At 45.5% G+C, this 26173-nt stretch overlaps 1 protein-coding gene across 8 annotated transcripts in view; it reads left to right on the forward strand.

Moving 5' to 3' along the window:
• The window catches only part of HIVEP3 (HIVEP zinc finger 3), a 443901-nt gene that overhangs the window by 233831 nt on the left and 183897 nt on the right, over positions 1-26173 (forward strand). For 7 of the 8 annotated variants that reach the window (XM_032764058.2, XM_032764060.2, XM_032764065.2 and 4 more), the window contains one exon: positions 24015-24122. The exons of the other annotated variant lie outside the window; for it this stretch is intronic. The gene's annotated coding sequence lies outside the window, so the exon portion shown is untranslated. The remainder of the gene's footprint in view (positions 1-24014; positions 24123-26173) is intronic. 8 annotated transcript variants of the gene reach the window in all.

Raw genomic sequence — 26173 nt, forward strand, 5'->3', positions numbered from 1 at the left:
CGGCAACCTCAACATAGATTCATAGGTTCATAGACTCTAGGACTGGAAGGGACCTCAAGAGGTCATCGAGTCCAGTCCCCTGCCCTCATGGCAGGACCAAATACTGTCTAGACCATCCCTGATAGACATTTATCTAACCTACTCTTAAATATCTCCAGAGATGGAGATTCCACAACCTCCCTAGGCAATTTATTCCAGTGTTTAACTACCCTGACAGTTAGGAACTTTTTCCTAATGTCCAACCTAAATCTCCCTTGCTGCAGTTTAAGCCCATTGCTTCTTGTTCTATCATTAGAGGCTAAGGTGAACAAGTTTTCTCCCTCCTCCTGATGACACCCTTTTAGATACCTGAAAACTGCTATCATGTCCCCTCTCAGTCTTCTCTTTTCCAAACTAAATAAACCCAATTCTTTCAGCCTTCCTTCATAGGTCATGTTCTCAAGACCTTTAATCATTCTTGTTGCTCTTCTCTGGACCCTCTCCAATTTCTCCACATCTTTCTTGAAATGTGGTGCCCAGAACTGGACACAATACTCCAGTTGAGGCCTAACCAGCGCAGAGTAGAGCGGAAGAATGACTTCTCGTGTCTTGTTTACAACACACCTGTTAATGCATCCCAGAATCACATTTCCTTTTTTTGCAACAGTATCACACTGTTGACTCATATTTAGCTTGTGGTCCACTATGACCCCTAGATCTCTTTCTGCCATACTCTTGTATATATCTCTGTTCAGGTCTCCATCTTTGCTTATTCTGTAAAGCTAAACTAGCTAACTCCAGCAACATTCTCCCTAGCCCCTTACTGCAGAAGGAGGAGAGAAGGGTGACATATCCAGTTGAATTATGGTAGCCTGGATGTAACAAATACAAACTGATCATATAGTATAACAAGAACAAATTAACTACTGGACACTAAGTAGCCAAGGCCTTTCCAGCTTTAGCCAGCTGGGAGGAGAGAGGACATGCTTCCCCCATGGTAGCCTCCTTTGTACCAGCTTCCCCTTTCCTTCTATAACTCCCCCCACCTCAGTCATGTGAATGGCAGGATCCCCCCAGGAACCCCTTACAGGCTGGGGTGCCTTGGCACTCAGCTGAAGAAAGCATGTAAGCACAGGCAACGCACTCTTCCTAAATAGGGCTGCTTTCCTGACTCAGGGCTTTAAATGGGAGCTGAAAGTGCTGAGAACGTCATAGGAGTGGCCTGAAAGAGTTGAGATATGTGACCATGTCCATTTATAGTGCACAGTTACTTTTGGGGGCAAAACAGCATTAGTCTCTGCTAGCTCAACAATGAAACCTTTGCGTCTAAGCTCAGTGCTGAAGTATTTGGTCTCACATAGTTGTGTTTGCTCGGTTTACCTTTCTGTTCCAAGAGAGCTTTAGTATTAATTGACCAGAATTCAAACCAGCCTTCTCTCTTGGTAATGTGGTACATTGCTTATAATTGACCTGCTTTTCTGGCAGCGAGGGGAGATACTGCAGCCAGCTTACATAGGAGGACTGTGTCCTGTAATTACTCAGATTTCAACCTTAGAAGGAAAATTTTAGGAGTTCTTTCCCAATGAATTTAAAATGTAAAAAAAAAAAAAAAAAAAAATTCTTGGTTAATCTTTTAAGCATCTATGCAGAGTTGGGAATGTTTGCTAGCTCACCTAAGCATTTGCTAAGCTAGATGCACAGTTATCTGGAGAAAGTTTGAGAACTACTGAATGGGTTATATAAATAGGTTATTTTAAATGCAAAGCTCTCATGGATATTAACTGCCTGGTATCCTTTTAAAATGCATCATTTGCCAGTCACAGCCACTGGCTGCTTAACCTTTGAACCAAGAAGCTATTAGCTCTGTATCAATTAGAAATGGTGTTAGGAACATAAACCTTGGATAAGATGTTGGGGGGAGTCTTTATGCTCTATTGCTTCCCATGTAGCGCTGGGTCTTCTGTTTTATATGCACATTAGAATCTGGATCTGTTGATTGATTATATCTATAACCCCCAAAGCAGGAAACAGAGCTCCCAATGTTTTTTTTGCCTTTCTCTGCCTGCTGAATGCCAGAGTTCAGCACTGGCTGGTCTCCAGCAGAAGACCTTCCCTATTCGTGTAGCTTGGAGGTATATGGCAGCATAGCATCTGCCATCCAGCCATCAGGGAGAGGGGGGAATTGAATGGGAAACATACCTTGCTGTTTAAATTAACCTCACAGGGATTCTTTTCATTTCAGAAGATAGGGGAAAAACCAAAAACTTGATTTGTAACAGCGCTTTTCTGCCTTGAAATCTACTGTGTGCCTGTCCTGTCTCTTTCCTTCTAGAAATAAATCAAATGCTTTGAAATTTACCCTTTTATTTGGTCACCATATGCACTTGACAGCTCAAATATGCATTTTCAGACAGTATTGACTCTCTGTGTCTCTTCCTTAGATCCCCTGAGTTTGAAGCACTGAATTTATATTTAGACCTTGTGATTTCTCTTGGTTGGGGTGTCTGGGGGAGAGGCTTTACTGAATGAAACACTGGTTTTGAGTGTCATAATGGGGAACTAGACAAGACTGCGAGCAAAAGAATTTTAAATGCCACATCCTCCAAAATCAGCCCTTTATGTATAGATGCATGAAGACTGGACACATACGAACTGTATTTAATTTCATATGAAGTTGCTAAATGTATCACCCAGAAGCGGTGTGGATCAGAAATCTCTGTCTAATGTTGGATCATTAGCCTGGGGCAGCACTCCCACCTATGTGGATAAATGCTTTTCTCTTTCTACTTTACAGCAGCCCTGGGTGAATCTGAACTAAAACAAATTTTGAGCATTTTTCCTCTTATCTTTGAGGACAGAAAAGGCAATTTGAGAGGTAGAAAGAGAGGGCCATAATGTAATTCATTTATCTTCTTTCTATCAACGCAATAACTGAATGAAATGTATTGGCTAAGTGTATATCCTCAACACAGTCTTAAACTAAACAATACAATGAAAGCAGTAGTAAAAATGTGTATTCTTTTGTAAACTGTCATTTTGGAAAGTGGCTTAAGTTTCATCTATGAAGAATGAATTAACCTACAGTAAATGAAGGATGTGGTTTCAAAATGAAGTACGTTAGTTTAAACTTGAGATGAGACTCCTGCAGTACCAGGATAAACATCATCCTTGTTAATCTATACACCAATCTTCCACTGTGAAGTGTGGATGGCAGAGCCCTGGATATTAGTGTACTGGCCTTCGGAGGGGTAGGGCCTATGAGAACCCCCCGGAAGCACCAGAATAAACAATGATAGTAGCACCCATCAGTCTAAATTCCTGCACAGGTTTTTAAAAGAAGTGCCCATATGTATGAATATGTCTACGTTTGGCTTTGCTTGACATCTCTGCTCCAAATCCTGTTTTCTGGCTACAGAACTGAGCTATGTACAAAGGAAGTCCACAGGGGTCAGGTCAGGCAGTGAGATTAGAATCTTTCCCCCGGACTGCAGAGTGGCTCAGAGGCCACTGGTGAAACCTTGCAAATGAAGTAGCCCAGTGGTCATTCCACCCTGCCTCCCAATCTACAAGGAAATACATGGCATTTGCAGATCCACCCAGCCTGCCTTGGCCCCCAAAGCATTCTGAATGCTGAAGCACAGAGAGTCCTGACAGAGTACGCTTTGTAAAGCACTGGAGTGATGAACTTTGCGTGGATTTCTAGTCATAGTAGAACCTCACTGAATCCACTGTGGTCAGGAACCTGACCTCACCCCTAGATTTGCTCCCTGCCTCTTTTCTCACATGAGCCGTGCCTTGTCTTTGTTTGGAAGACTCAGTCATCTGTATTCTGAAGGTTGTGTTTCAGTTTCTGGGACGTTAGTGCCATTCTCCAGGTGCCCAGAAATCTCTATTTGTCATACTCCAAGACCTTGTAGTGTCATCTCATCTCTCGTAGGCATGAATCCCAAATGCATTCAGGTGTGCATGGCATAGACTCTCAATTCTTTGTGTGACTCTAGACTGGCTTCAAAAACATGTGGAGGTAGGAAATGAACTGACTGCAAAAACAGAGGTACAGCCCCCAGGTTTTGCTTTGTTCTTCAGTTTCTCAGTGTCTAGCTCTTGTGGCTGCAAAGATCCCCATTATTCCATCTTATTTACACTATAGCCAACCAAAGAAAACGAACACAAGGTGGAACTAAGAGAGCTGTGATCTTCCTTGCACAGTGTTAGCTTTCAGATTGTCAAAATTAGGCTTTGAAGTGATACACGTTTATCTAAATTTTGTCTAAACCAGGAACAGTCAACTTGAATAACTGAAGCCACACTACAAAATGTTACCCGATAATGAAGTACAATCTTTTACAAACAGTTTTGAAATATCCCAGATTGCAGGGTTAACCATACTGTGTTACCATGTCAAAATCTGAGCTTTTGGGACAGAAAATATTGCATCTGAAAACAGTCTAAAGACACCCTGCTCCCAAGTGTTTGGGAGCCATGTATGTGAACCAGCATGATGCTGTAGGAACCCAATTTCAAAGTCCTTATGTCTCTGTATTTTAGGGGCCCCACATGTGCTGCTGCCTCCGTTCCCTTGGCAACGCTATCCTAGTACACAGTGGAGATGAGGCAGTAGTGCCATAGGATCCCTTTCACGCACTAATGCCCAAGCTAGCATGTGGCCACAGAACCTTAAAGAGCAGTGGCTGTTGGTACAAGTAATCTACCAAATGAGAACTCTTGACATACGTGTCCAGTGTCCTTCATACCTCTGATTCGTTACACCAATGGAGTGTTGCATGCAAATTAGCTCTAAAGGAAGAGAGGTGATTGGTCAGGTACTTCTCCTATCACTATTGCCCACTTAAGTTATCTGAGCTGTTCACCTGACTCTGCGTAGTCCAGGGGTTGGCAAAGGTGGCATGCAAGCTGATTTTTGATGGCACACGGGGCGGGCTGAGCTGCTCGGCCGGCCACCACTCTGGGGTTCCCGCTGCTGGCCCCCTGCCAGCCGGGGTCCTGCCAGTGGTCCCACTCAGTGCTCGCTGCTGGCCTGGGGAAAGGAACCCCAGGCTGGCAGCAGGCTGTGACCCCAGCTGGCAGGAGCCAGCAGCCAAAACCCCAGAGCTGGGTGGGCTGAGCTGCTCTGGGGTTCCGGCTGCTGACCCCTTGTCAGCCGGGGTTCCCGCCGCAGCCCCACTCACCTTGCTTCCAGTTGGAGTTCCAGTGCAGGTCCCCTTTGAGTCAGAGTCTAGGCCTCCGACCCTGCTCAGTCCTACCAGCCGCCAGCTCCACCCACTTCAGCTGCCGATCTGGGGTTCCAGCCAGTTAACAACTGATCACTCAGAAGCCGGTGTGCAGCTTAAAATATCCAAATATGTGCCACCAGACATTGGAAAACTCAGCAAGGAAAAGCAAGGGCAAGGATCACACTAAACTAATAAGATCTGCATTTTAATTTAATTTTAAATAAAGCTTCTGAAACATTCTGAAAACCTTGTTTACTTCACTTATAACGGTAGTTCAGTTGTATATTATAGACTTATAGAGAGACCTTCACCTTCTAAAAAATGTTAAAATGTGTTACTGGCACATGAAGCCTTAAATTAGAGTGTATAAATGAAGACTCGGCACACTACTGCTGAAAGGTTGCCAACCCCGGTGTAGTCTATATAATCAAAACTAGACAGAACAATCATTAATAACTAAAGTTAATTACAAATGTCTTTACAGCTTATGCACAAAGTTTCAATGAAATATCACTATATGGAAGACTTAGAGTCACTGTCTATTATTAAGATAATTTGGGACAGAGAACAGGCTTACACAAATGCTAAACGTATGGACTCATCTTAAAATTAATGTTAACTCATAAGCTAATTAACAGAGTAAATTCTCAGAAAACTCATTCCGTACTGAAGAGTAAGTGCTGTAGGTGTGGGAAGGACATGCTACATTTTTCATGCATTCCAGAGAGGCTGAATCCTTGCTCAGCTATATTTACAAAGCCATGACGGGTGCCTGCATAATAACTTTTCTGGTTTTATGATCTCTAACTGAATTCAGAATGGCTATTTCTGTATCCGGCTACCATAAATATGCCATGATTATCTGAATTATTGTGCAATGCAAAAACTTGGCTCTATGGTGCTGTGCTGTTGCTGAGGTCACACAATATGTTTCAAAGGATCTCTCTCTCCTGCCCTCTCCAAAGCCTCCATCACAAGTCTCTAGCACTTATGGTGATCTAGTGCTCCCCCCAGGCTCTGTTCCCTTTAGCCACTGGATGTAGAGCTTGTAATATTTTGTGTCTTGTTGAAATTCATTAAAAGGACACAATCGGCTAATAAAATGGTTTTATTTTCCAGTTGCTAATTCTGATCTCAGAGAGACACTGAAATTAAAACACTGCAAGTTTCTTTAGCAGGGAGAAGTGTAAAGTAGCTAATGCAATTAATGTACATGGCAATAGCACATTCTGTTACTGCCCGCTTCATGAAGGGAGATAACACAACAGTATATTTTCAAGGAAGAATTATCACATGGCTTCACAGTACAGGTGGTTGTGGAGTTCCAGGACAAATAGGTGTTGCTGATACAAGTTGCTTTAGTAGTTAACAGTTTCTGATTGCTGCTTTTCTGGATTTGGAAGAACCAGGTTGGTGTGGTGTCTTTATTAGCCTCTTGGGTTCTAATAGAATAGACATATGGTCAGGAGCTTTGGACAATGCGTGATTTTCTGCCTTCTGGAGCAAATGAATCATAGAGTTTCAGGGTTGGAAGGGACCTCAGGAGGTCATCTAGTCCATGAAGATGACTGTGATGTTATCTAGTTCCAGCCATGCCATTCATTCCAGCAATTCCCTGCTTAAACTGTACCTGAAATATCTGAATTGTGGAAGGAAGGTGTAACAGCAATTGCTGTTGCTGTATGTTTAGATTACCTTCTCCTGAATCTGTCCTTCACAGAGAAACTTGCTGTTTATATTACATCTTAGTTAAGCATAGTGGGGAAGCCAAATGCATTCCCCAAGTAACCCCATTGAAATCAATGGGCACCTATCGTTAGCAGAGCAGTCATGCATATTTATTTACAAACTGTAATAAAAGAGCAGCCACCCAATGGTCCGTGTGCCCTTGGCACTCTTTTAAAAATACACTAAACAAAGAAACCTGTCACTTCACCCAGAGCAAATCAAATAACTCAATGACAACATAGATATAGTGGAAATTAATCGACCCCACACACACATAATCCACTGTGTTCCCCATCCCCAGTACCTCACCCTATATATACAACAGCAGCTGGGCCAGGGAGATGTGGTGGGCCTTCAAGCATGCCGTTATGAACTTGAGAAAAGCAAGTTACAAAAGTCCAAGGCCCTAAAGGAGAATGCCCTGCTAGCTCCCTCCTCTCTCTTATGTCAGTGGGGCTTCAGACCAGGTGTCTCCATTGACTGCAACTGTGTCAGTGTATTACAGATATTGTATAAGCCTCAGGTGACAACAGTCTTCAATTTAATCTTAGCATTGGGGCCCAACTAAATATGATACTAATGCACCTACCTGGAAAATTCCACCCTCACGTTCCAACTCACTAGAAAGCACCTCTCTGGCTATTGGATATGAACAGGTTAGACAACCAGAGCCAGGCAAGCTAGAAAGCAGAAAAGCACCATATTGAAGCAAGACACTCAAGCTGAAACATATATGGGCTTGGACTCAATCTAGGGTTGCTAACTCTCCATGATTGTCCTAGAGTCTCCAGGAATTAAAGATGAATCTTTAATTAAAGATTATGTTACGTGATGGAACCTCCGGGCAGACGTCCAACCAAAAATGGCAACCCTAACTCAAGCCTGTAAAACTGGAGCTATATGTAGACCCAACTGAGAATTCAACCCCTGGTGTTCTCACAGAACATCGGATTCAGAATAATGTGGTCTGTAACCGGGCGTGACTCATGCCTGCGGCGCCTCCTAGCTCAAATTGCAGCTCGGAGCTCCCTCAGCCGGCCGGTGATCTGCCTTGGTTCCTGCTATGGGCCCTGTGTCCCTCCTTGGACCCCGGTGCCCCTTTTACATGGGGTTCTGCCCCCCTGGCAGTAACCCCTTTCTCCTTAGGGTTTTCCCTTCCTGGGAACCCCCCACTCTATCCTCACTTTGCCTCAGGGTCTTGGCAACTGCCCAGTCATTAGCTAGTCCCACAGCCTGAGGCAGACTGCAGTATTAGCTTCTCATCATCAGCAAAGGGGTTTGGACCTGCTGCCTTGGCCTACCCCTGGGTTGCACCCTGCAACCCCAGTACCGCTTAGCCTATTCCTAGGCCGCAGCCTGGGGCTTTCCAGGTAGGAGCTCCCCGGCTCTGCTGCCTTCCCCAGCCCTGCTTCACACTAGGTACCTTGTCTCAGCAGCCAGGCCCTTCTCTCTCTGAACACAGAGAGAGACTTCTTAGGGCTTCTCTGCCCTTTTATAAGGGCCTGTGGCTCAGTTTGGGGCCTGGCCCCAGCTGCAGCCACTTCCCCAATCAGCCCAGCTTACAAGGCTGCTTTCTCCAGCCCCGGCACCTTCCCTGGGCTGTTTTTAACCCCTTCAGGGCCGGAGCAGGGATCCGCCCTGCTACATGGTCCCATCAGCAATGTGTTCCCGTCTGCTGAACTTAAACAGCACTCAGAGCATTACAGCACCCACTTTGCTTTCTCTCAGTGAAGCAGTTCTGCCTGTACAATGCTGAGTTCTTTCCCGTGGCCACAGACATCCTGGATCAGGTTACTTATCCTGGCCTACATCATTGCTGCTGGTTGCTGATTGTTTGGCATGGCCCAGCAGTAAGGTGAACACAGGGCAAAGCTAGTTTTGCAGCTTGATTCTAGCACTGGTATAAATCCAGAGTGAATAGTTTGACACTGGTTAAAGAGAGTGACACTGGGGTAAGGTTAGGCCCTTGTTTCCTTTTAAATTCTGTTTGGTTCAGAGGGTTATTTTTTTTCTATTACTTTCCCTGCCCTTTTGGAATGTTATAGGTGTTGTGGCCTTTCTGGTTGGAATGTCCACACATCACGGCTGATTATTACATACAGTGGTTAGTATGCCCCACTGAGGCATGTGAGACAATTTGGTTACATACAGAGTGTGGAGATTTTGGGGACTTTCTAAAGGCAGAGTCCTAGGACTCCCTGCTGCTGCTCTGAGAACTCCTGCTTGTGAGGCAGCACCTCCTACCTATGCCTCCAAGCATGGGCTCGAAATCAGGACTTCTGGACATTTTAATAGGGCTTTCAATGGGGACAACATTTGATAGTGATGTCACTGACATAAATTATTGTTGTGATTTGAAATGTATTGATAAGGTCAACATTAGAGAGACCCAGGCTTTAGCCCTCACTGCTGGATTTTTGAACAATGTATAATTCTACTATATAACTGTAATTCTGTCATTTTAATTCTATTTCAAAGGATGCCAACATTCTTTACAAACTCTATACATACAATACCACTGAAAAGCAAATGGCTGGGGTTGGAGGGTGATTATATAAAGCATTGAGGAAATTTGGGCCAAGGACACAGGGTCAGACCCCATGGTATACTTCAGAACGGACCTTGAGATCTGTATGATCATATATTTATAATCCAAAGGACTTTCTCCAGTTGATTATCCTTTAACAATTCTAAGGTAGGTCAGATTTTGAACTGTGACTGCTTAGTTTCAGTTATTATTATTCTGCAGAATTTTTCAGACCCCTAGAGCAAAATGCCACAGTTTTCTGCAGATTCTATTGTAAATTAATCTCCTGAATACAGAACAATCCAGCATATCATGGCAAAATGCACATTTCTGAAAAACGTTAAATTTCCAACCATATTATGATGGTACTGGAGCTGTTCTGTAATAATGTATGGATTCTGTATGTTGACCTAGTTATTGGGACATTTATTGTGTTAATATGTTGGTTTAGTTTAACAGGAGAGTTGTAAGAAAAAAAAGCAGAAATGGTAGGAAAATGGCTCAACATAATCACCTCCCTTCTCCCCTACAGGAAACACTTGAGGGTTGTTAAGAGACAACAGCCGAACTAATATCTTTAAAGATTCCAACTCCCAATTCCAGCCAACGCGCAGTTCTGGTTTTGACGAGCAGGGCAAAGGCCCAAGAACCAGCAGATTAAAAGGACTGTCCCTCAAGAGAGGAATAGCTGTTCAGGTGGTTCTTTGGGGGAGCCGGACTAAGATGCAGGGGCTTTCTACACTCTCTGAAGAAGCTACGCCTGTCTCGAAATGCATCACAGCACAATAGGGCTTTAGGCAAAATAGACATGGAAGTAGACTGTTGTTTTAAAATCCTTTATATCTAAATGCTTTGGTCCAATGGTTAAAATAGCACTTTGGTTGTAAGGATGCTGGTTGATTACTATATACATCTGACATAGAACCATAAAATATCAGGGCTGGAAGAGACCTCAGGAGATCATCTAGTCAAATCACCAGCTCAAAGCAGGATCAACATAACCTAAATCACCCCAGCCAGGGCTTTGTCAAGCCGGGCCGTAAAAACCTCTAAGGATGGAGCTTCCACCACCTCCCTAGGGAACCCATTCCAGTGCTTCACCACTGTCCTAGTGAAATAGCGTTTCCTAATATCCAATCTAAACCTCCTTCACTGCAGCTTGAGACCATTGCTCCTTGTTTTGTCATCTGCTATCACTGAGAACAGCCGAGCTCCATCCTCTTTGGAATGCCCCTTTAGGTAGTTGAAGGCTGCTATCAAATCCCCCCTCACTCTTATCTTCTGCAGACTAAATAACCCCAGTTCCCTCAGCCTCTGCTTGTAAGTCATGTGCTCCAGTCCCCTAATCATTTTTGTTGCCCTCTACTGGACTCTCTCCAATTTGTCCACATCCCTTCTCTAGTAGGGGGAACAAAACTAGACACAGTACTCCAGGTGCGGCCTCACCAGTGCCGAATAAAGGGAAATAATTGCTTCCCTTGATTTGTTGGCAATTCTCCTACTAATACAGCCCAATATGCTGTTGGCCTTCTTGGCAACAAGAATAGACTGCTGACTTATATCCAGCTTCTCGTCCACTGTAATCCCCAGGTCCTTTTCTGCAGAACTGCTGCTTAGCCATTGATCCCCAGCCTATAGCAGTGCATGGGATTCTTCAGTCCTAAGTGCAGGACTCTACACTGGTCCTTGTTGAACCTCACCAGATATCTTTTGGCCCAGGCCTCCAATTTGTCTAGGTCACTCTGGACCCTGTCCCTATCCTCCAGCATTATCTACCTCTCCCTCAGTGTAGTGTCATCTGCAAACTTGCTGAGGGTACAATTCATCCCAACATCCAGATCATTAATAAAGATGTTGAACAAAACTGGCCCCAGGATCGACCCCTGGGGCATTACGCTTGATATCGTCTGCCAACTAGACATCAAGCCGTTGATCACTACCCTTTGAGCCCAACAATCTAGCCAGCTTTCTGTCCACCTTATAGTCCAATCATCCAATCCATTCTTTCTTAACTTGCTGGCAAGAATACTGAGGGAGACAGTATCAAAAGCTTTGCTAAAGTCAAGATATATCACATCTACTGCTTTCCCCATATCTGCAGAGCCAGTTATCTCATCACAGAAGGCAATCAGGTTGGTCAGGCATGACTTACCCTTGGTGAATCCATGTTGACTGTTTCTGATCACCTTCCTCTCCTCCAAGTGTTTCGAAATGGATTCCTTGAGGATCTGCTCCATGATTTTGCCAGGACTGAAGTGAAGCTGACCGGTCTGTAGTTCCCCGGGTTCTCTTCCTTCCCTTTTTTAAATATGGGCACTGTGACATTGCAGTCTATATGATTTTATAAAAATTTGATAATGAGTGAATATAATGTAACTGGAATATGCTTCATGCAAAAGGTCTCTTGTAAGGTATCATTACAAAGTTTATTATCTACTGAGTGTGATCATCCTATTTGTATAAATGTACCATTCTAAACTAGAAATATAAAATATAACTCTGAGGGCCTATTGTAATTGTGCAAAATGTAGGCCATTAATGGTGGTTTGGAATCTTGATGACTCCCATTAACCAAGACAATTGTCTGCAGATGGGTGTGTTTTACCTGTAAGTCTTCCTGTATAGGTGTGTGCTGGCAAGTGGGCAATGAAGTCTTGCAGTGGCATGTGATCATGTCACCTGAACTGGAATCCATCTTTAACCTGGTGTCTTTCCATTGAGAAGGAGGGGGTGGAAAGCCAGAGAGGGACAAAGGATTCCTGCCTTATGCAAAAGATAGATAAAGGGGTGGAACAGAACAAAAGGATGGTAGGAGCCATCATGAAGAATCCCGTGGCTACCACCTGAGCTGGAACAAGAGCTGTTCCAGGGGAAAGAATTGTGCCCAGGCCTGGACGGTGTCCAGTCTGAGGAAAAGACTTACTGAAGCATCTCTAAGGGTGAAAGTATCTGTATTCAGTTTGGTTAGACATAAGGTATGTCTACACTACGGGATTATTCCAATTTTACAGAAAACGTTTTTTAAAAACAGATTGTACAAAGTCGAGTGCACGCGGCCACACTAAGCACATTAATTCGGCGGTGTGCGTCCATGTACTAAGGCTAGCGTCGATTTCCGGAGCATTGCACTGTGGGTAACTATCCCTTAGCTATCCCATAGTTCCCGCAGTCTCCCCTGCCCATTGGAATTCTGGGTTGAGATCCTAATGCATGATGGGGCCAAAGCAGTGTCATGGGTGATTCTGGGTAAATGTCGTCAGTCAATTCTCCCTCCGTGAAAGCAACGGCAGACAATCATTTTGCGCCCTTTTTCCCTGGATTGCCCTGGCAGACGCCATAGCATGGCAACTATACAGCCTGTTTAGCCTTTTGTCACTGTCACCATATGTGTACTGGATGCTGCTGACAGAGGTGGTACTGCAGTGCTATACAGCAGCATTCATTTGCTTTTAGAAGGTAGCAGAGACGGTTACCAGCTCTATATCACCGTCTGCAAATTGGAAATTGGCGATGACGGTTATCAATCCTTTTGTACTATCTGCAATTGGAAATTGGCGATGACGATTATCAATCCTTTTGTACCGTCTGCTGCTGTCATGGGTGCTCCTGGCTGGACTCGCTGAGGTCGGCCGGGGGCACATGGACAAAAATGGGAATGACTCCCCAGGTCATTCCCTTCTTTATATTTTGTCTAAAAATAGAGTCAGTCCTGCCTAAAATATGGGGCAAGTCTATCAGAGAACCAGAGAGCACAGCCGCTCCGGGTCAGAGCCCCAGAGATCCTGCAGAAATGATGAGCTGCATGCTGTTCTAGGGGGTGCCCCTGAAACAACCCCACCTGTTGCTTCCCTCCTCCCCCAACCCTCCTGGGCTACTGTGGCAGCGTCCCCCCCATTTGTGTGATGAAGTAATAAATACTGCAGGAATAAGAAACACTGACTTTTTAGATAAAATGAGGACGAAGCAGCTTCCCACTGCTATTATAGTCCAGGCAGTACAGAATCTTCATTAGACATGAAACTGGGGGGATGAGGAGCTCAGCCTCCCGCTGCTATGATAGTCCAGGCAGTACAGAATCATCATTAGACATGAAAGGGAGGGAGGTGAGGAGCTCAGCCCCCAGCTGCTATGATGAGGACAGTTTTCAATCCTTTTGCACCATCTGCCAGGAATGACCAGGAGTCATTCCCATTTTTGCGCAGGCGCCCCTAGCTGACCTCACCGAGGCCAGCCAGGAGCACTCACGGGATGATGATGGTTTCCAAGCCTTTTGTACTGTGCCATCAGGAAAGGAAAGGGAGCGGATGCTGCTGTTCAGCGCCGCAGCACCATATCTACCAGCAGCATGCAGTAGAGATACGGTGACATTGAAAAAAGGTGAGAAACGATTTTTTTCCCTTTTCTTTCATGGGGAGGGAGGAAGTAAATTGACGACATATACCCTGAGCCACCCGCGATAATGCTTTTGACCCTTCAGGCTTTGGGAGCTCAGCCAAGAATGGAAATGCTTTTCGGGGACTGCAGGGACTGTGGGATAGCTGGAGTCCTCAGTCCCCCCTCCCTTCCTCCATGAGCGTCCATTTGATTCTTTGGCTTTCCGTTACGCTTATCACGCAGCACTGTGATGAGTCCTGCTGTGGCCTCCGTCTGGAGATTTTTTCAAATGTTTTGGCATTTTGTCTTCTGGAACAGAGCTCTGATAGAACAGAATTGTATCCCCATAAAGCGATCAGATCCAGTATCTCCTGTACAGTCCATGCTGATCAGCGCTCCATGCTGGGCAAACAGGAAATGAAATTCAAAAGTTTGTGGGTCTTTTCCTGTCTACCTGGCCAGTGCATCCGACTCTAGACTGCTGTCCAGAGTGGTCACAATGGTGCACTGTGGGATAGCTCCCGGAGGCCAATACCATCGAATTGCGGCCACACTAACCCTAATCCGAAATGGCAATACCAATTTGAGTGCTACTCCCCTTGTCGGGGAGGAGTACAGATATCGATATTAAGAGCCCTTTATATCGAAATAAAGGGCTTCATTGTGTGGATGGATGCAGGGTTAATTTGGTTTAACGCTGCTAAATTTGGTATAAACGTGTAGCGTAGACCAGGCCATAGATTTGCATATTTCATTTTATTTTGCTTGGTGACTTACTTTGTTCTGTTTGTCTTGGAACCACTTAAATCCTACTGTCTGTATTTAATAAAATCACTTTTTACTTTCTAATTGACCCAGAGTATGTATTAATACCTGGGGGTGCAAACAACTGTGCATATCTCTCTATCAGTGTTATAGAGGGCGAACAATTTATGAGTTTACGCTGCATAAGCTTTATACAGGGTAAAACAGATTTATTTGGGTTTAGACCCCATTTGGAGTTGGGCATCTGGGTGTTAAAGACAAGAACACTTCTGTGAGCTGCTTTCAGGTAAACCTGCAGCTTTGGGGTAAGTAATTCAGACCCTGGGTCTTTGTTGGAGCAGACGGGAGTGTCTGGCTCAGCAAGTCGGAGTCCTGGAGTCCTGAGCTGGCAGGGAAAACAGGAGCAGAGATAGTCTTGGCACACCGGTTGGCAGCTCCCAGGGGGAGTTCTGTGATCCAACCCATCACAGGCACTATATTAACCTTTTTCCAATCGTCCGGGACCTCCCCCGATCGCCACAAATTTTCAAAGATAATGGCCAATGGCTCTGTAATCAGTCAACTCCCTCTGCACCCTTGGATGCATTAGATCTGGACCCCTGGACGTGTGAATGTCCACCTTTTCTAAGTAGTCCTTAACCTGTTTCACCACTGAGGCCTGCTCACCTCCTCCCCATACTGTGTTGCCCTGTACAGCAGTCTGGGAACTGACCTTGTCTGTGAAGACAGAGGCAAAAAAGCACTGAGTACTTCAGCTTTTTCTACATCTTGTCACCATGTTGCTTCCCCCACTCACTAAGGGCCCCACACTTCCCCTGACCACCTTCTTGTTGCTAACATACCCGTAGAAACCCTTCTTGTTACCCTTCACATCCCTTGCTAGCTGCAATTCCAATTTGCCTTGGCCTTCCTGATTACATCCCTGCATGCTCCAGCAATATCTTTATACTCCTCCCTAGTCATCTAATCACAGATTCCTGTAGGGAAGAACCTAAGGTGCTGAACCATGTCGGGCAAGCTGGGTAAGCATGGTCACTGCCCAGAGCCCGGTCTAGGAGTGAGACAATCACACAATTCCACCCCAGGATCCACAAGACCTGACACCTGAAGGGGTGCACTCAGAGAGACCAATTTTGTGGGATAGAGGTTCAGCTAGCTCTGTGACTGTGACCCACATGACTGCTGGCAAAAAGCATCTGAATTGGCAGGCATATCAACTTGGATTTGTACCTATCAGTTGTTCTTGTCATAGTAAAATGCGGCTAGTTCTGGATGCTAGTACTTTTCACCACAGTATGGTACACTACAAAAAACATGGTTTGCTATAATTTCTACTCTCAACATGTTGTCTGACAAATGTCAATTCAGAAGAAAAATCATTCTAATTATTTTCAAGACAAAAGGTTTCAGCTTTAACATTGAACAGATGCTATGTCTAAAATTAGCATAATGATTCCTCATGCCTGTTACTTAGCGGGACTAAAGCATCTTTAACGTAAATGCTGGAACAGTAATGATACTTTGCAGGCACTATTCTTTTTTCCATTGGAGAGTCTCCTGAATGCTTTTGAAATAGTAATTCAGTATCACAACACCCCTGGGAGATCGGCAACATTATGATCCCCATTTTACAGTTGAAGAGACTGAGGTACTGAGAGAAGACATGAAGTCATACAGCCAGCCAATATTAGAACTGAGAATAAAACCCAGGAGTGCTAGGGTAAAATTTTCCAAAGCAACTCAGTGATTTAAATCAATGGAAGTTAGGTGTCCCAATACCTTTGAAAATCTGGCTCTTAGTCCCCTAGAGCCAGATTTATAAAGGTATTTAGGCACCTAAAGATGTAAATAGACAGTGGGATTTTCAAAAGCACCTTGGTGCCTAACTCCCATTGATTTTATTGATTATTTTGTAAGATCCCACGAGGTGCCTCTCTGCGTCTCTAGGCTCCTAAATTCCATTAACACTCTGGGCCGCAAGTTGCTTACATGTTTTTGAAAATGTTACTCCTGATTCTTAGTCTCCTCCTTCAACCACTGAAGTCCCAAACTTTCCAAATACAACCCAGAAGCGCTGACTCCCAGTCCCTTGTTCTAGTGCAGAAACTATAACGTACTAACCCCATGAGAGAATCATGTAGCACTTTACACAGTCATCCTAAATACTCATGAGGCAGGTAGATATTAATAGACCCATCTTGCAGATGGGAAGACTGGGCTACAGAGAGGTGAAGTTGTATATTGAGTCATTAGAAGAGCCAGGAAGAAAACCCAGAAGTCCTGGTTCACAGTTTCCAGCTCTAATTCAAGAACAACAGGGTTCCCAAATCTTTTCATAGGTTAAGCCAAACCTTAGCGCAGAGTTTTGTAATGGACACCTCCTGCCCCATTTACAAGTATATAGCATATCTGGGCAACTACAGCAATTGCTAATGTGGAAAAATAACATCAGGAAAATATTTAATTTAATTTTAGCTTTTGTTAATGTAATTTAGCTGCTGGAAACAAGGAGGACAGTTAGAGGAGCATGTGGCCAACCAGAACTATGCAGACCACCTTGTAGGCTTTGTGGACCACTGTTTTGGAAACCTCTGTACTAGAATAAACTACAGAGAACTAGGAAAAACAGTGAAAGGGTCAGAACAAGAGAGGTGCAGGGCAATTTCCTTCATTCTATGAACAGCTTTAAAGAGGACTCCAAGACTGTAGGCAACTTGTGCACATCCTAGGCCAGGATAAGGTCAGCAGGAATGAGAGGGGTATGAGGAGATATTCCCTGGCAACTTTGTCAAAATGCTTAGGGGAGAAAAAAGTCTAGCCTTCAAATGTGAAGTCAAGTGTGGTTATTTTAACCATAATGAAATTGTGGACAGTGTTCCTGTTGGGAGGGCAGTCTCCCACTGCCGGTATGTTAACAAAGGGCTCCCATAAAGCTGTTCACCTTTAGCCTTTGTTAAACCCCATGTATCCTTGAGGTTTGCAGACAAGAGGAGGAGAGTCCCTGGGGAATTTTCCTTTTATTTTCCTATTAAAACAAAAACACTTTCTCCCAACCAGGGAAAGAGGCAAACCAGCTGGGCAACCACATTTGTATTAATTGCACTTTATTGAGAATGTTTATACTATTCAGCTGAAAAATATACTGACTTTATGAGCAATGTGGCACAGAGTCCAATTGACTGCAGCTTGGAGTGATGTGTGTGTGTGTTTTGTGAGAGAGGGTCTATGTATGGTATCTTCTCCTGGGAAATGTGATGAAAAGAGCTGATGCTTGGTGTTATACGGTGCATTGCAAAGGCAAACAATTCACCCTTCAGTCCCCATCTTTTATGAGCTCTGGGGTTAAGTGCTCTCAGGTGGAGATGGTTTATCAGTACTATCCAGAGAGGGCAGGACTCACATCACAGGATTATCTCCTCACCTCCCATCAAATGGGGAGGTGGAATTTTAACAAGTGGCTCCCGAGAGACCCTTTCAGCTGCCCTATGTGAGAGGAAGGAAAGAGAAGCACGTGCTTCAGAGGGAATCTGACTATTTACTTAGCTAATCTAATCAAGTCACTTCTACCGACTCATCACCATGGTATCTGAGAACCTTACGAAATGATAGGGATACAACTGATTATTCCTCCCACTGCCTCAGTCAGCGATAGACCAAACTGACAGTTAAATCTGCTTGTGTTAGGTATCCTCATGTTTCTCAAAGTGTTCGCATGAGAGCTGCACCACATTCATTCTGTGAATATGCAAATACTAAAGTGTATTTAGAGTTAGAAAAGAAACTGCTCCCTGTATCTGCCCTGTGCATCTTCGAGTCATGTCTGCCACCATCAGTGACACAAAGATGTTTGTTCTCCTGCTGGCTCTGCGGGGTTGATCCTGCTGCAAGGAAGCAGTGTGAACTCTGTTCTGTCTCGTGCAGAACACCACAACGCTCAGCTCAGTTCCAGATGCAGCCTCATTTCTTTATTTATTTAACTGGCAAGAAGCTGGATATTCAGATGCTAGGTGGGGTTTCCAGTTCTGGCCATGGGGAAAGCTAATCTTTTGATGGAGTTATTTTAAATCTGGACAAGTCAGCGTAAGGGGAAATAGTCACCAGTTACATTTTACGCTATAACTGCCTTTCTGGTTTTGCTGTTTTAGGATCTTTCTGGTTGGTGTGGCATGACTGCAGTGAAGGCTTTACCACTCATCCATCTTTGGAGAGAGACAGGTCAAATTCAGACTTTGGGTATCAGTAAATGGGTACAACTCTCTTCAGCTCACTGCAACTGCACCCCGTTACGTTAAGTGTGAATTTAGTGGAGAGAGTTTGTGGGTGTGTAAAATTAAATATAAGACACACACACCTCCGCCCTTCACAGGCTAACTCTCCTTTTTGCCATGAATGAGAGGAGCTGAGTTGGAGCCCTGAGGAATTAGTCCATGCACACACACAAAGCAGATGTATTTCTACTGTACACTTAGCAGCTGTTTTGTCATTTCTGATATTGAAGCATTTTGGGGTTGAAATGAAGTTGTACTGTGTCAGACTGGGGACAGGGCAGCATGGGGTTTTGGTGGTAGATTTCCAGTGATTAATTTTCCTGAAGAGCTGCTTTTATTTACGGAACAGAAATAAAATTCCATTGATGTCCACCCAGAAAAGAATATCCTACTCTTGCCCTGATATTGGAAAGCCTGCAGAGGGAAGGACATGAAGGCTTGGCAATGATTTTTAAAATAGCAGGTATTTGTCTTAGTTTATACTAGAAAAAAAGCTTGCCAGTATAGTTATAAAGGTATAAATATATCAGCAAAGCCTCCTCAGGTGACGTAGCTTATACTGGCAAAAGATTGCTTTGCCAGTACAGATTATACTGGTTCCTGAACAAAATATGCTCTACTGCCAAAAGCACTTTTTTCCCCTGTATATCTTTGTCTGTGCTATGGGGAAATACTGTACATAAAAAAAATCATATCCCTAACCAACATTACTATGCTGGCAAAAGTTTGAAGTATAGACCTGGCCGTAGATGCAAAGCTATTCTTGTGGTTTGTAAAAACCCTGACTTCCCACAGCTGCCTGCATTCAAAGCTCAACATTTTGTTGCTTTGTCCTCTGAGGACTTGAATCCATACATTCTATCCATCATCTTGGAAACCCCATAGTATACGGGAGCCACTAAAAACACCCATTGCCATCACCACATGGAACAAGAACAAGCCCATGCAGGTCTCCTTTGGCAGATCTTTTGTCTTATTGCAGCCACGTCCTCTCTTTACAATGGAAGATTTTGTCTGCACCTGTGAAGATAAAGGCACCAGTGGCAGTGACTTAACCCTTCCCCCACAAAGCACTTCATAAGGATAATGCCAAATCCCCCTGAATGAGTGCCCCTCTTAAAATCTATTAGCTATTATACAGTGGGCCTCTTAACGTGCCTCTTACTAATCTATAACAGCAACAGACTCTAAAACCCTGTATAGGAATCCAGGGCTCTTCTGTTCAGTCACTGAAGGTGCTAAAAATTGGTGTTAAGATTGAGAGTATTTACTGCTGAGTCATGCTGGCTTTGGAGGGCCAGTTAGCTCCATCTAGACTATAAAGGGTCTAAGTGCCTCTTTGAGGTATAGAGAATTAGGACAGAGGAGGTCCCAAAAGGAAACCCTAGGAACTCCTAGTCTTGGGGGGACACTTAGAATGAGGTTTATGTCATGGCAATATTTCTGCATTTCCAGTACGGCCAAACCCAAGGAATAAGGATGAGTTTTGACACTTTCCCAGGCCGTGTTTGCTCTGCTGAGGACGGCATAGGCACACTGCCCATTCACACAGTTTAGCTTGTAAGGTCAGTGTAGCAGATCGCTGACTCACTGCCATGGCACCTCCTGATGGTCAGTCCAGGAATTAGCTCTTTTCCAGCCCCAGAGCACCTCCAGCCAGCCCGTGTCTTGTCTGCCACGGCCCTGTGTCCCTCCAGTGCCCCTTACCTTGGGGTTCTTCCCCCAGCAGTACCCCCACACTCTAGGTCTCCCCTCCCAGGGGAACCCCCAACTCTGTATACCAGGGGTAGGCAACCTATGGGACAGGTGCCAAAGGCAGCACACGAGATGATTTTCAGTAGCACTCACACTACTCGGGTCCTGGCGGCTCTGCATGTTAATATAATTTTAAATGAAGCTTCTTGAACATTTTAAAAACCTTATTTACTTTACATACAACAATAGTTTATGTATGTATTATAGACTTATAGAAAGAGACCTAAAAACATTAAAATGTATGACTGGCACACAAAACCTTAAATTAGAGTGAATAAATGAAGACTCGGCACAGCACTTCTGAAAGGTTGCCTACCCCTGCTCTATATCCACCTTGTCTCAGTGGTTACTGCCAGTCATCATCCAGCCCCCATCCTCTGGGGCAGACTACAGTCTGTAATGGCCATTCATCACTAGCAAGGGGGTAGGACCAGCTGCTTCTGCTTATCCCACAGCTACACCTCTGCAACCCCAGTACCTCTTTAGGCCTTAGACTAGAGTTCCCCAGCACTGCTCTACCTCAAGTACCCTGTTCTAGACAGGAAGGCCCTTCTCACTCTCAGGCTGGAGTGAGACTGACCTCTGCCAACTGACCCTGCAGCTCTTTTATAGGGCCTAGCTTGGCCCTGATTGGCTGCCTCCCAGCCTCTTCTTATAGGCTGTCAGCCCCAGTCCTCTGCAAAGACTGGCTTTTAACCCTTTCAGGGCCAGAGCGGGGTGACTGCCCTGCTACAGTCAGGCACACAGGTATCCCACACCTTTTTGTCTGTGGGCTGAGTTCAGTGTCCTCCAGAGTTCATGCAGCAATTCTGTGGAAAAGCTGATTTGGTGTCATCACTTGTGAAAGCTTACACATGTAAAATCTGAGTAAAAATGAAATTGGAAACCTGTCTCCTTTCCCACAGCTGTGGCTAATGTGTGATCTGGGCATGCTAGAGATAGTCTCATACTTATAGGTAGTTGTTCTGCTGTCATAAGGCACATGGTGCTCTCATTGAATGGCTGGGCCAAGCAACATAAAGAGGCTTGCAGGCTGCAGTGAATGTAGTTTAGGAACTAGTAGTGTAACCAAATGTTAACGGCTTCAGAGTTACCTGCTCCCAGCAGGACTCCCCCCTCGCTGGTTCATCCTACACACAAAGGAGGCCAGGCTGGAAGCTTGGCATCGCCTCGTGGTACTTCCCAATGGCTCAAGAGCGCTGCACGAGTGCCCAGCATACGGACCTGGCACCTGATCTGTTTTAAGGGAGAGCACTGGCTAAACAGCAGAGAGCAAGTGATTCAGTGTGTGCAGATTAGGGACTTTGCTGGCTTGACTTAGTGGTGGATCAGCGGAAGGTCTGGTTTGAGTCCGCTTATGACACTGCCATGCAATAAACGTTACTGTGTGTGTCCCGTGCTAGGCAGGGGAGGTGTAACGTGGCTGTCAGATGCTGCTGTGAGCCCTGTTCTGTTTTTCAGCTGGAGAGTGTCCTGTGGTGGGAAGCCTGATGTAAATGATCCCTGCGGCCTTTCCCTCCCCCTCTCCAGGGAGGGGTGTGCAGGCTCTCCTGTTCACACTACATGAGAAGAGACTGTGTGCCCTATTCCCAGGGGAGTAAACAGCCTAACCCGAACTGAGAGGGGCAGCACTTTCACATCTTCCAACCTTGCCTCTAAGGCCAAGTCTACACTAAGAAAAACGTATGTTGACACGGGTCAGGTTAGCGACGTCCAGATCCCAGTGTATGCCAGGCAAGCTGTGGTTTTAACCTGTTAACTGCTCAGACTAAATCCTGGGAGCCAGCTCACACCTGTTAAAACTATCCCTTGCCCAGGCTGTTTGGCACATCGCAGTTAACACGTGTTAAAATCACCCCTTTTCCTAGGGGCCACCAGCTTCTCCCTGGCTAGATCCCCACCCTCGGTGGGGTTCCCTGGGCAGTGCCCCTTCCCCATGCCTTGCCCCTGGCCCCCGTTGGAGCTGCAGCTGCTGGGGCTTGAGCCGCGGGTGATAATCCCTCCTGCCCCGGCCCGGCTGCTCCCTGCACCGGCCACCGAGCTCCAGCCTCCCCGCGGGTGCAGGGCAGCGTCCGCCAAGCGCAGCTCACAGGGGGCGGCCGGGCGCTCTGCGTCCCACCCCTCGCCGGAGCCCGGCCCGTCTCTGCCAGCGTCGCGGGGACCCTGGGGCCAGGCTGAGCCCCGGCCGAGCGCAAGTGGGAGGGCACGTGTCACGGGGCGGGAGCTGGGCAGCGGGGGAAGAGGATGTGGGGATGGCAAGGATGGCGGGAGGCAGACACCAGAGATGGGGCTGTGGGGGGGGAGGCACACAGACACACACACTGATTGTTTTCTGCCTTCCCTTTGCTCGCTTCTCCCAGAGCCTGTGCTTGCACAGGGCTCGGGTCTGAGCAGAGCTGCTGGTGCCTGCAGGGCATCTCCAGGGGGCTGCTTTCTGCTCTCAGCTTGTGTCCTCCTGGTAAGTGCATTTGGTTGAGCGCCAGAGCCCACAGCAGCCACTCAGCACTGCTGTTGTCCATGCTGCACGGGGAGGTGACAGCTGGCTCAGGAGGAGCTCAGCTGCCCTAGCACTGAGCCACAGAGCCAGTCCCATCAGCTGGTAGCCAGTACATCAAGGTGGGTTGGCTTCAGGCTAATCTACCCATCCCTTATCAGGGTGTCTGTCCCTGAGAGGGACTCTTCTGCAAATAGCGCTGGCCTCATAGCCCATTAGTTTCTTATTGGGATTGGAATTTGGCAAGTGATTCTTGCTGGGACAGACAGTCCTTGTTCTGTCTTATTTGACTTTGATTGTTATATAGCACCTGTCAGCAGGGTATCTGAGCACCTTACAGTCCAGAGGCAGGGCAGGCTGCTTAACAGAGACTTGCAGCGAGATGCAGTGGGAGCTTTACCAACTGCTGCAGATTGGTTCTGAGAAGAATTGTGATGACAGTCTCACTTAGCCACTTTCAGATGGCAATAGCCTGCCAACAAGTGAGCATTTGTGATGGAGGGGCTGTGTGTGTGTGTGTGTGTGTGTGTGTGTGTGTGAGAGAGAGAGAGAGAGAGAGAGAGAGAGAGAGAGAGATTTTTATGTCAGTGTCTGGGATCAAGATTTGATGGATTTTTGCAAATTTTTAAAGGAAGAAATGTTTGCTAGAAGTATAAGGAGTTTGGCCCAGGAGATGGTTGTGTCAGTAATACGCTGTTAACAAGTTGTGCAATGCATGAGAACCAGCCAAGGGCTGAAGGATTCCCTTGTCTGTATCGAAAGCTACAGCAGCTACTTGACAACAGGAAACAATGTGCAGTGAATGGAAAAAGTGGGTGGTGCTCACTGAACAACTTCCCTTTACATCACTGCCCAAATAAGGAGCTTTAAAGTAACCTTTTCTATTACAGCCCATCAGAACATCCCCCTGGAGACTCAGGGTTCCTGTCTCTTACAAGGCACGGTCATGAGAGAGAGAAAGCTGCAGTGCAGGGGGCGTAGGAGCCGAGTCGATGCAGGTAATGAAATCCTGATTGCTTCATACTAGGCAATGAATGTTCGGGGAGGGTTTTTTTCCCTCTTATCAGCTGTGGTCAGGTCATGGGGTGGGGGGGGAGAGGGAGGTGCAGCAGATTGGGCAGAAGTAAAGTAAGGGCAGTTGTAACACTCAGGCATGTCTCCCCGATGAGGTCACTGTAAATGAGTAACCAGGAGTTACTGGATATAGGACTCCTCTATCCTGTAAACATGAACGGTTTGTTTCTCTTGATCCTTTGCCAGGCAGCCCAAGCGCCAATGCTGGCAAATAAACAAACTGCAGTTTGAATGTTAATTGAAGTGCATATATAACTGATGTTCTCGGGGAGTCCTGTCCGGGACTGTCACTCATGGTACCGAGTAGCACTGGCAGTTTGGGAGCCATCAGTCTGGAATGGCTCCGTTTTTTGGAGGGGGAGAGGTCGTTAGTAGAAGAAAGTAAGTGGCAAATAATAGGGATGCTGTCATGCAACATCTGATTACAATATGCAACTACTTTAGCAAAGTTCTGCAGTGAGGCTTTGTATCAGAGCGACTTTCCAAACCCTGAGACAGAAAATATCTGCAGGAGGAGTGCAGTAAGAGAGAATGGCAAAATTTGCTAGAATAGTGGAGTAAAGGGCCTTTAGAGGGCTAAACATGTTTGGCATTTTATTTTCAATATTTCATTGGAGATTAACACCTCCACATCAGCATAAAATGAGGCAGTTTTAAAAATGTGTTAAGTTTGTGTAAATGAGCTCTAATGATTTAAGCACCCTAATCCTTCTCAGTGGAAATTAATAGCACCTGTGATATAGCCAAAGGTGTGTTCTGAAATTCAGACATGCACTGAACTGCTGAATGCAAATGTGTGGCTATTTATTCTAGGTATGGTGTTGATGGGAAGGACTGGGTATTTTTTTTTGCATTTTCTGAGCCTTTGAGAATTGGAACTAATTGTGCAGCTACCACAAAAGTGTCTCTGGCCCAGTTAAACTCTGGCAAGTGAAAATGGATCAGTTAAACTCTGGCAAGTGAAAATGGATGGGGCAATTGACATGACTTGCAGCATCAGCAATAGAATGTGAACTCTGCTCTACTGCTGATAGGTAGCTCATGGTTTCTGAGCACTTACTTCATCTGTTTGAACGTTACCATTGTCAGCAGGCAGGGACAGTTTTAGCCTTTATCATCTGGAAAGCAGGCATCTGGACTCCCCAGCATCCCCTCCTTTATGGCTCTTGTCCCTTTTGTCCTGACTTTATTAATATGTTTCAGGGATCCCCTAGAGCATGCGGCAGAAGAGACCTACTAATGTTCCTTAGCAGTTGTCACTGTTTGCTGGGTTTACACAATCTCTGTGCTGTAGAAACTTTACATTCTGTTTCCTATAGAATAATATACACGGCGTGGTCAGAATCCAGCTCTCTGATAGGAGTAAAACTGTAGCCTGCCTGAAATGAATCGAGGAGTGGAGGGTGATGATGGGGCATCTCAGAAGCCAAAAACCCTAGTATAATGGCACTAACTGGTTCCCGTGTTGACAGCCTCAGCAGAGGGGTGCTGAGTGAATCCCACCCAGCCTTAGAAGGAAACCTTCTAGTGGAGGATTGAGGGACAAATGGTGGGGTGGAACAAAGGAAACATATGCTCTCACTTTCTGGGTTGCTCCTGTTCTGTGGACAGAGAGCCTCTTTTTCTGGGGCATTCAGTCTGGCTCCTTTCTCCAGCACAACACGTATTTCAATTATTATTTAGAAAAGGAAAAAAGTAAAATAAAACAATTTAGTAGGGAAAGTCTAATTGCATCAAAATGAAAAGTCCTAATTGAATTATTAGCTAATTAAAGTGCTGAGGAAGCTGGAAACCCCCTGAAGCTGGCCTTGTGGCAATTTACATTCATGCAGTCTGGGACACTCTACTCTCACTTGCAGTGATGATTCCCCAGAGTTCCCTCCGTGGAGAATGTTTGGACTCTGTTGACTTCACATTCATCTCCGTGCAGGACTGTTGAAGTATTAGAGAAGTAGCTTGAGCAATTTGCACTGTT

Source organism: Chelonoidis abingdonii, chromosome 25, assembly GCF_003597395.2.
Source record: "Chelonoidis abingdonii isolate Lonesome George chromosome 25, CheloAbing_2.0, whole genome shotgun sequence".
NCBI lineage: Eukaryota > Metazoa > Chordata > Testudines > Testudinidae > Chelonoidis > Chelonoidis abingdonii.